Source organism: Anser cygnoides, chromosome 2 (assembly GCF_040182565.1).
Source record: "Anser cygnoides isolate HZ-2024a breed goose chromosome 2, Taihu_goose_T2T_genome, whole genome shotgun sequence".
Taxonomy (NCBI): Eukaryota; Metazoa; Chordata; class Aves; order Anseriformes; family Anatidae; genus Anser; species Anser cygnoides.
Window position 1 is genome coordinate 135995941 of NC_089874.1, and position 11300 is coordinate 136007240.

Genomic DNA, 11300 nt, shown 5'->3' on the forward strand with positions numbered 1-11300 from the left:
GAAAAGACTAAATTCCCGTCTAAAAGCAGTAAGTTTGGGCTGCTTTTAAACCTAGCTTGCACAATTCTATAGCACATATCTTCTAGAGCAATGGATAATGAGTAATTAGATCTTTTCAGCTCTGTAATTACACTCTGCTTCTTCACCCTATTCTGAAATTATTTTCTACAAATAACTGTTTATCTTTGGTATGTAGGATACCTTGTAATTCAAAGTATCTCAAAAGAACTCTTAAACTTTCTTTATTTTGTTGTCTCTGCCATCAAGGCTTCTTTCTTGGTCTTCTGTATCAGTCACTTTTGTGAGAGAATTCATTAGATTTCAATTGTCATTCCTGAACCAACATCCCTACTTTCCCATATGTTAAGGTTCCTATGACTTTCCTTTCTGAAGAGCTAAGAATCACTGAAAGCTTGCAGTGGACAAAATAATAAGTTTGTAAGGCTATAGGCTCAGAATTTTAGACAAGATTGTAAATAACTTATATGTCTAAAAGAGAACGACTGAAATTGAACTTAAAATCAATCTTTTGAGTCTGAAAATCCTTGCTACTTTGTACTTAGATGGTGATAATTAGATTTTCTAGGCCCACCAGTTTTTAACAAGGATTTGTCTCTAAATGCATGGAAACACTTTAGTTTTATTAAGTCCAAGCATCTCTGTTCCGTTTCATGCCTGGGTTCTGCCACTCCTTCATGGTCACTCTCTGCCCCTGCTCCACGTGGGGTCCCTCCCACGGGATGCCGTCCTTCCCGAACTGAGCCTGCGGGGGCTGCCCACAGGCAGCAGCTCTTCAAGAACTGCTCCCACACGGCTCCGTACCACGGGGTCCATCCCCCAGGAGCAAACTGCTCCAGCACGGGTCCCCCACGGGCGGCAGCTCCCCCCAGACCCCTGCTCCTGCGTGGGCTCCTCTCCACGGGCTGCAGCTCCGGCCCGGGGCCTGCTCCTGCGGGGGCTCTCCACGGGCCGCAGCCTCCTCCAGGCCACATCCACCTGCTCCACCGGGGGCTCCTCCACGGGCTGCAGCGTGGAGATCTGCTCCGTGTGGGACCCATGGGCTGCAGGGGCACAGCCTGCTCCACCAGGGGCCTCTCCACAGGCCGCAGGGGAACTGCTGCTGCCTGCCTGGAGCACCTCCTGCCCTCCTGCTGCACTGACCTGGGGGTCTGCAGGGCTGGTTCTCACTCGTCTCTCCCAGCTGCTGTTTTACGGCAGGTTTTTTTCCCTTTCTTCAATCTGCTCTCCCAGAGGCCTAACCAGCATTGTTCATGGCTCAGCTGTGGTCAGCAGTGGGTCCCTCTGGAGCTGGCTGAAACTGGCCCTTATCTAACATGGGACAGCTTCTGGAGTCTTCTGACGGAGGCCACCCCTGCAGCCCCCCGCTACCAAAACCTTGCCACGTAAAAACAATGCACAGCTACTTTATTTTGTGATATGTAATAAGGGATACCACCCTTTATGTTTGGGAGACCAGAGTGTGAAGTATTCATTCAGTTCAAAGAATATTGAACTTCAGTTTCTACTGGTCAGGAAATTCAATCTCAGATCTCCTGGGAGAGAGATCAAGTCCAATCTCCTCATCCACTAGGTTATGAGGCAAGGAATAAATGCTTTGTATTCCAAAATAAATAGAAATAAAATTAAAAAAGAAAAGAAAAGAAAAGAAAAGAAAAGAAAAGAAAAGAAAAGAAAAGAAAAGAAAAGAAAAGAAAAGAAAAGAAAAGAAAAGAAAAGAAAAGAAAAGAAAAGAAAAGAAAAGAAAAGAAAAGAAAAGAAAAGAGAAAGGAAAGGAAAGGAAAGGAAAGGAAAGGAAAGGAAAGGAAAGGAAAGGAAAGGAAAGGAAAGGAAAGGAAAGGAAAGGAAAGGAAAGGAAAGGAAAGGAAAGGAAAGGAAAGGAAAGGAAAGGAAAGGAAAGGAAAGGAAAGAAAAAAGAAAAGAAAAGAAAAGAAAAGAAAAAAAAAAAGAAAAGAAAAGAAAAGAAAAGAAAAGAAAAGAAAAGAAAAGAAAAGAAAAGAAAAGAAAAGAAAAGAAAAGAAAAGAAAAGAAAAGAAAAGAAAAGAAAAGAAAAGAAAAGAAAAGAAAAGAAAAGAAAAGAAAAGAAAAGAAAAGAAAAGAAAAGAAAAGAAAAGAAAAGGAAAAGAAAAGAAAAGAAAAGAAAAAAAGAAAAAAAGAAAAAAAGAAAAGAAAATTAAGGATTGTTTAGATGAAAAGATGAAATAAATGAGCCACCATCCTCCCTTCTTCCAAAATTCATTTACATCAGTTATCTGTTAAATGTTATGGTAAATCTTATGTAGTTGTGTTTGTGAAAGTGCATGACCTGTGTTCTAAAAAGGTAATCATTTTCTTTAGGCTTTAAAAGAAAAGCGTTTTCTCTTTCTAACATTCTACAAGTTGTCCAGGAAAGGAATTTGGACTATAGATTGGGGGAAGGTGGTGCTCTATGAAAATCATTCAACACTTTGAAATGAAATACATAACAAGGAGAAGGTAGAGCCTGGATCCACCCTATGACAGTGTGAATAATGTATTTGACCTCACTAAAAACATTCTAGAGGCATGTTCATGGGTATCACAGAAGAATTTAATGTATTTATTTATTTTTAAAGATGAAATCTAATTAAGATATGTATTATAATTAGGAAATTTGGGTGATATTTAGAGTATTGCACATTAAAAAAGAAAAAAAAAAAGAAAAAAGAAAAAGAAAAGGTTATAAATAGAAGAAGAAGGCTCCAGTCATTAGCAAGACAGGATTGGCAGTTTGATGGAAGCTGTGGGAACCTCACATTAATTGGTTTGATTATGATCTCAATTTTTCTGCTATAATTGTTTACATTGATAGAACTACTTTTTCTTCAGAGACAAGGGACATCAGAGCTAGGCCTCTTATGTGAGAAAGGTTTAGTCATGCAAAAAAATTACAAGAACAGAGAAATGATTTGTTAGCTGAGTAGTACCTGGAAGTTCAGCAATTTATGCTGGCTAAACCTGAAGAAACTCAGTGCTACCCTGCATCTAGTGCAGTGTGGTTTCTGACCCACTCTCACAGCTGTCTGTACCAAAGACCACCATATCTGGAGCATTTTATTGACTGACTTTTGTTGAATGTATTCTTTAGAAAGGTTCTCCTTGCACTTTCACTAATCCTTTTCCTAAGCTCATCATGATTAACGGTCTTAGACTTTTAGAGTAACATCCTGGGGGAAAAAAAAAAAAAAAAAAAGTTCCTGGATTATTGTTAATAAAATCACAGAAACCCAAAAGAACAAAAGAACCATAATATTAATATCAATAACACTACAAAGTTTTCTCAAGGAAAAAAAAAAAAAGCAATGTTTTCATAATTATCATTGAATTTGGAATAGGAAATAAAAGATCTAGATTCAGACTAAATCTACATAGTATTGTATATCATAATCTCTGTAACATCAGACTTTCTGCATCAAATCCCACCATCCTTGTTCTTGGTGATTGCTTCTGTTTGCTACTTTATAGAAAACTGTAACCAAAGAAAATAACTGAATAAATCAGACCAAGAGCATAAAAACATGTTTCTTTATGAACTGAAAAAAGCTCCTAAGAATGTCATATTCTTTAATTATTAATGTGTTGAGTACTTTTATGGAGTAGTGAAGAGACAGTTTTCCCTCAGTTTTTCATTGAGTTACCAATTTTTATACTGAATTGTTGTGGACTAAGATTTAGGAAATTCTCATCTCCCCTGCCACAAGCAGCAGATTTCCTTGCTTTTTAGTTAGTCCCTGGAGATGGCTGCATCTGAACAGCCCCTGACTGTGTATCTTTGAAACCACAAAACCTGTTCCAGTTTGGTACTGAGTATAAACAGTAGGAGGTGATGCAGGAAGTTTTACAAAAATTGCCAAGTCTATATGGAGGAGTGACTTGTTTATTCAGTCATGTTACATGTTACTGGATTTATAATAAAATTAAAATAGGACCATAGATTTACAAAATGAATCAAGTCATTAAAAAGTTAATAGAGTATATTACTGGAATTTATTTAACAATAAAGGTTCACCTTAGCTGTTTCAATGTCTAAGCTGGACTTCAAATCTGGCTAATTGACCAAATATATCTTTTTAGGATTATTGTGCCTTTGGGAGCTCTTAGAGCTGCAGTTCTCCTGCTTGTGTTTTGGAAGGTGTTTAATGAAGTCATTCAGGTCCTAACCTGAATGACTTGGTATGGTGCAAAACTTTTCTTCAGTCCTAGATGAAATTTTCATTTCTCTTCCCTGTTTAATGATTCTTATTCTTATGATTCTTATTTCCTGATTCTTATTTCCTGCGAATTAACATCAGGTTATCATCTTCAATGAAGGGAACTAAGTCTTTTCCTTTCTCTCTTCTTCCCTAAGGTCTTTTGGTTAATGTTTTTGCACCTTAATTAACATTTTCCTGCCTTCAGGCTTCTTTCTTCTGTTACTAACTTCTGAGAAGAAACTGATAAAATAGTATTATGAGAAATATTTATTCATGGTTTTCTTACTGGATGCATAATTGTTATTTTTTCCTGTAATCTTTATGTAAATATTAAACACAAGAAGGTACCAGATGCTAAAACTGGAAATAGGTTGCTTTCGATAACAATTCCCCCCCTTCCCCCCCACCCATAGTTTCAGAAGGAACCTCCTTGGGCCCTTCTTATTGCAACGCCAAAGCAGAAACTACATGTCAAGACACTGATTCTCATTAGCTTCCCATTTGTAACTGTGAGGTGTTCAGTCTATCAAAAGCAAATGCTTTAGAATAACACCAATTAATAAAATTTCTAGGTTTTTATTTACTTGTTTATGCATTTGTAATTGGAAGTGTGTACTCTCCTTCATCTGAGAATCTTAGGCTGAGAGAGCTGAGGAAGTTCAAACTTAAGAAGAGAAGGCTCCAGGGAGACCTCAATGCAGCTTTTCAATACATAAAGGGGGCTTATAAAAACTTTTTGCTCAGGCAGATAATGATAGGACAAAGGGGAATGGTTTCAAACTAAAAGAGGGGAGAATTAGATTAGATGTTAGGAGGAAATTCTTCACTCAGAGAGTGGTGAGGCACTGGAACAGGTTGCCCAGAGAAGTTGTGAATGCCCCATCCATGGAGTTGTTCAAAACATGGCTGGATGAGGCCTTGGCCAACCTGATCTAATGGGTGGCATCCCTGCCTATGGCAGGGGGTTTGGAACTAGATGATCTTTAAAGTCCCTTCCAACCCAAACTCTTCTGTGATTCTGTGATTCTATGATTCTATGTTCTCTTTCCTCAGAGTACTCTACCAGGTGCTTGTTCTTCTCTCTGACTGTCTTCCTCTGTTGGAATTTGTAAGTGCTTGAGTCTTGTTTCCTGAGAAATCTGTCAAGAATGGAAGTGTTTTGATCACTAGTATGGAACTGAAATAAGAAATCTGACAACTTAATTTGTGTTGACAATGATCTTCCTTTTCAGCACCAGAGAGAGTGATAAAAATCTGTGGGCAATTCAAGGAGCGCGAAGCAAAAGACAATGAGGTCTTTGATTCTTTTGAAGATTTCAACAGGGAATGGCTATCACAACTTGGTTTGTCACTCATGAACTCTTCATCATGTGAAGATTTTAGTCTTGTATAGAGGCAAAATGTCAGATTTCTTCAACAGCTTAATAAAAGATCTTTTTAAAATTCACTTGTCCTAGTATCACTGTTCCTCTTAAACCCTCATATCTTTATTTTGAAACTTTGACTTTCTTCTTTGGCGGAAGTATCCTAGATTAGCTTGGACAGTTTTGACAAGACTATAGTTCGGTTCTAGCAATTTATCGGTGTGCCATCAGAAAATACCATAATGTTGAAATTTGATTTATATATGGCAAGTCCGTTTTCAAGGTCTGCTTCTACTTGTGATGTTTGCACATTTGCCCTACTTAAAGAAGACCCTGAGTACAGTTTATCCTTTGGAAGTGTGCCCATATGCTACAAAGCACTCAGTGCTCTATAGACCAAGAAAAGAGACTCCAGAAAAGAGTTACTGTGTGAAACCCCAGCTTTGAAGATGCAGTTATGTTTTGGCATTCTTCCTCTCCTTCTGCTTCCCTAAACTTGAATCCTGCTCCCTGATATATTCTTTCTGTAATGCTGCAGGTTCTGACATCTCAGCCTGTGGTCAACACCTGGATCTTCTCCCTACTCACTGTCCTCAATTCACATCCACTGCTGTCATGTTAAGCAATAAGATACAGGACTTTGGCCAAACACTGGCACTATGGCTTCTTAAAACCAAGGCCAAAATTGTGGACTGTAGTGTAAACTGGCAGACTGATGCTTTTCTAACACAAACAAAAATGCAAGTGCTGAAAGTGAATGTTTAGTTTCATGGTCAAACTAAGGTCTACACATCAAAGACAGTTCAAGACACACATTTGTACCAAAAGAAGTACTTCTAGGATTCTGAATCAGAAGATCCTTTTGAGAAAATAATTTATTTGTTGTCAAATTATTTAGAATGCTTGAAAAATAACTACAATATTATTAAGCGATTTAGGTGATTTATCAACTTTAAAATCAAATTCCTGCTTCTATTGTTCTGTGTTTTTTACAAGTAACAGCATGTTGTTTTATAATCAAGGGAGAAAAAAAATATCTTTTCCGTCTTCTGAGTTCTTCATGCGTTTATTGCATATTGACAGGTTCTCCATGATCAGTTTTCCTTAATGTTTGTTCAGCTCACTGAAGCGAAAGTAGGAAAGAGAAAAGAACCTCTGTATTAGAAAAAAGAAAAACAACCAACCAACCAAACAAACAAAAAAAACCCACAAACAAATAAAAAATAAACAAACAACAACAAAACCCTTAACAACATCTTGGTTTGAGACTCAAAAAGTATCTTGAATCTAAAATGATTCATACAGAAACTTTAGCCAACATGGATAGAGTAACTTCAGATTTAGGTGGAATAACAGCAGCCATTGCTTCATTGATTGGTTAAAGTGCATGAACCTGGTACTGCTAATATATTATGGGATTATATTTATACTCCTATTCATTCTACATACACAAAACCTTGAAAAGAACCCCTTTGTAGTCCAAAACTCCTTCTTAAAGCAGCATCGTGGGGGAAAAATGATCCTCTTTATCTCCATTCTGAAATTTCTTATGTCAATTTATGTACATTTTCTCTCATAATCCTTCCATGCACTGTCTCTGGTAGGTGTTGAGGGATGCTGTGACACCCCCCTCAAAGTCATCGTTTCTACAGGGTGAACAAGCCCAGATCCTGCAGCCTTTTCTAACTGGGCAAGTGCTCCAGTCCTGACCATCATGGGAGCCTTCTGCTAAACTTGCTCTAGCTCCTCCATGTCTCTCCTGTACTGGGGCGAAACTGGATGCTGTATTTTAGATGATGCCTAACAAGTACTGATTAGAGGGAGATGATCAGTACTTGGTCCTGTTCTTACAGACCCAGATGTTGTTGGCCTCTTTTCTGCCAGGGCACTCTGCTGTCTTGTGTTCAGCCCGCTGTCAGCTGAGATGCCCAAGCAGTTCACAGCAGAGCTGCTCCCCAGGCAGTGCATCCCCTGCCTGCACCGTAGCCAGGGATTTTTCTCTCCCAGGTGCAGGACTTGGTAATTGTCCTTGCTGAATTTCAGAAGTTTAGCTCATTTCACTAGCCTGTCCTCTGGGTGGTAGCCCTGCTCTTGAGCATATTTCCCTGCTCCCTCCAGTTTGGTCTCATCTTCCAGCTTTATGAACATGCTTTCAAATCACTGTTAAAAAGTTGAGCAGTACAGGTCTCAGAATAGTCCCCTATGGTATGTGTATGTACAATACGTAGAAAGCACAATACTTGCATGGGAATATCACTGACTGGGAGGACCATTTCTGAAACTTTTGCATGTAAAATAATGAACCACTAGTGCTTCAGCTAATATTTTGCACCTGCTTGTTCCAAAGCTGTAGTAGGCTCCTGACTGTCTGTAAGATGGAGCAACAGTTAAGGGTACCCAGGCTACAGAGAAGAGTGACGTGGAAGCGGGATTTGTTTTTATGACCTGAAATACTGTGACAAATTGAATTAATCAGGGTAAGACTCTTTTTAAGTCTGATGACAAAACCCACAACCAGTTCAACAGGAATAGAAGAGATGATATTTTACTCTCAGGAATAGAAGAGACAATATTTTACTCTAGAACTTTTTTTTTTCCCTTTTCTTTTTTCTTTTCCTTTCTAATGCTGTCAGAGGACTGCTGCTCCCTGCTCCTTTCTGGGTCAAACTTCATCTTGTACACACAGAACAATTATTCCATCCATTTTTATTTGGAAAGCCCATGAAAATCCCTGAACAGTGAAGAATCTGAGCTCTGATACTGCTAGTTTCCCATCTGTCACAATGACTTGCTAAGAAGGATTAGAAAATAAAACTAATTTACTGGAATTAGAATGAATTAAGTAATGAATGACAGTAAATTATGGATAAAAACAGGGAGCGCTGCAATTCTGTGAAGTAAAAATGCAGCTTTATTTTAAAAAGCATTTGTCTTCAAAATGAGAATGCACTTTTTAGATTGCCAGCCTTTACAAGGGTTTTATTTTGGGCATTTCTTCTAGTTTAAATGATTATAATATTTGCACCTTGAATAACACATACCCCTGGCACTCATCTGATATCATTTAGTGTGGCCCAGTTATTTTCAGTGATGAGTCAGGGGCAACCAAATGTGATGTGTACATCCAAAGACTATACTAATACTGCTTCATTAGGCACAAACTGTATGCCCAGGGACACTTAAGGCAGTTAAGCATCTGGGCAAATACAGGCATTCATGTTTTCAAAACTTCTTTAAATATTTTGCATCTCTTCCCACCCTTCTAGCAGTCTCATCAGAACATGGTCCTCCATCTTTCAGTCCCACAGTGCAGAATACGTGTTAGCATGTTTAGAATATAGGTCATTGTGAATTGATTTTTACAAAGCAACTTGAACACTGAGGGATATGCAATGCTATTTTAAATGTAGACACATTCGCTCATGTACAAAGCCTGTTTTTAGTAAAGTAAATATTTTGTCAAGTGAAAATGCATTGTAGGCTAGCCTCTGAAATCTAGAAGCAATACTCCTATACTGCTGTTTGTTTAGGCTTGAATTAAAGCATAAGTACACAAATTCCTTGCATGTGAGGGTGTGTGTATGCAGAGCTAGTGTGAGGCTGCAGCTAGAGGAGATGTGCAGAAGAGAATTGTTGTTCCTACACCACCAGCCCTACAGCGTGCAGGGGAAGTGTTCCCCTTTGATGAAAGTGAGCTCTGTGCATGTCTATGTGTGCACTCAGCTGGATATTGCTTGCATGTACTGCACATGCACTTTGTGTATTAGGACTACTGCTTATATTTGAATTTGGTATATTTGAACCTGATTTGGTACCAAATCATGGACTCAGTGCTGGAAAGAGTCCAACAAAGGACAACCAAGATGACAAAGAGGCTGAAGCACTTCTCATGAAGAGAGGCTGAGAGGTCTGGGACTGTTCAGCCTGAAGAAGGGGAAGCTCAGAGGGAATCTCATTGATATCTACAAATAGCTGAAGGGAGGGTGCAAACAAGGTGGAGCCATGCCTTTAGTGGTGCTAAGTGCCAGCACAAGAGGCAAAGGACACAAAAAGGAAAATAAGTGGTTCTGTGTAAACATCAGGAAGCACTTGAGCAGGGGGTTGGACGAGATGGCCCCCAGAGGGGCCTTCCAACCTTATCCATTCTATGATTTTGTGTTTCTTAGGCTTTTGAAAAGAGACGAATTTATGCGGGGTGTTCAACTTTAGTTGATTATTCATTGTTTGTATCATCAAAAGGGTAAAACTGATACGTTCCTTCCTCTGTATCGTTTGCAGTTTAAATACTGATGAGATGTTTTGAATTTCTTCTTTAAGCATCTTCATATGGGTGTAATATATAAACGAAATTTTCTGATTCAGAAAAAGCAATTTAAAATAGGTTGTACATAATAAGTGAAGTAATGGAACAAAGAAGTAAAGCATAGCAACTGTACTGCTGTAGGACTTTTATAATGAGGAATGGAGCATGCAAATGTGACATACTTGTATAATCAGTCATTTCGAGTATTTATTATAATTAAAATTGTAGAAATTATGTGGATAGTAATCAGTTTTCATTATAGTTCTTTACGCATTTCAGTGCTATAATTAGATTGTGGCATCTGTCATTGCTGATTAATTTGTAGACAGCTCTATCTTTCCACTAAGATTTACTGTGCACCAGTCAAAATTTTTATTAGCTAAAATTATGAATAAAGAGTAGTTTGTGGGTATAGCTTTTTTACTTTGTAATTTTGGAAAGAAGAAACTGCTGTGTAAAAATTTTCTGATTAGTATTTCTCGTTACACTCTCTGAATTGAGAATATCCCAGCAGGATTTGTGCAATCCTGCATGAGCAACACCGGGTAGAAGAAGCCCCAGCAGTTCTTTTTGGGCTTAGAAAATAAAAGCCATTTCTTTCTTAAAATCTTTTGCTGTAAGCTTACACATTTTGGGCTCAGCAGCCTATGAAAATCTGTTTTAATGTTAGGAAGAGAAGAGCTGTACAAAATCAGGCTGTGAAGAATAACAGTCTATTCTAAATTGCAAAAGACTTAAATACCTCTGATGCTCCAACTGTGGTCTGCAGAAGCTTGCTTTTGGCCTCAGTTGTACTAGGATTTATTTTACCCACATTTGTTATACTGTCTGTTGTCTTAAAAAGCTCTCTACCTTAAGTAAATTAAAGCTATAATGTCCCTGATCTGTTCACGCTGCTGCTGGGTTGCCAGAATGCTGTGCTTGCTTAACTTTTGCAACAACATATAATATATCTTATCCTCAGAAAGACTAATACAGCTGATTGATGACCTGGGATAGGTCTTCTTAGCTACTATCTTGCTTTTCTTGTGGGCTCTGTTTGGGCTGTTCTTCATGATTTGCTGGATTTAACAACAAAGGTAGTTTACGAAATAATTTATGAAGTGTATTCTCCTACTGGTTGTTCTCACCTCTATGCCAGATTTCACAGTCTCCTTGGCTGTTCTGTCAATTTTCTTCTGTCTTCAGTGAAAACTGAATCACTGAGCTGATTTAAGTTAAAAGATAACCTTCTGGAAAGAAGGCACAGGCAGCAACATATGGGCAGAAATGGGCAGATTAGATCAAGAAAGATGGGAGCTTTTCAACCAGTTTCTTTGCCAAAATTATCATGTTGGGACTGTATGACTTCAGTCAAGTCAGCTGCATACTAAACCACAGGGAAATCAGATAGGCAAAGGCATC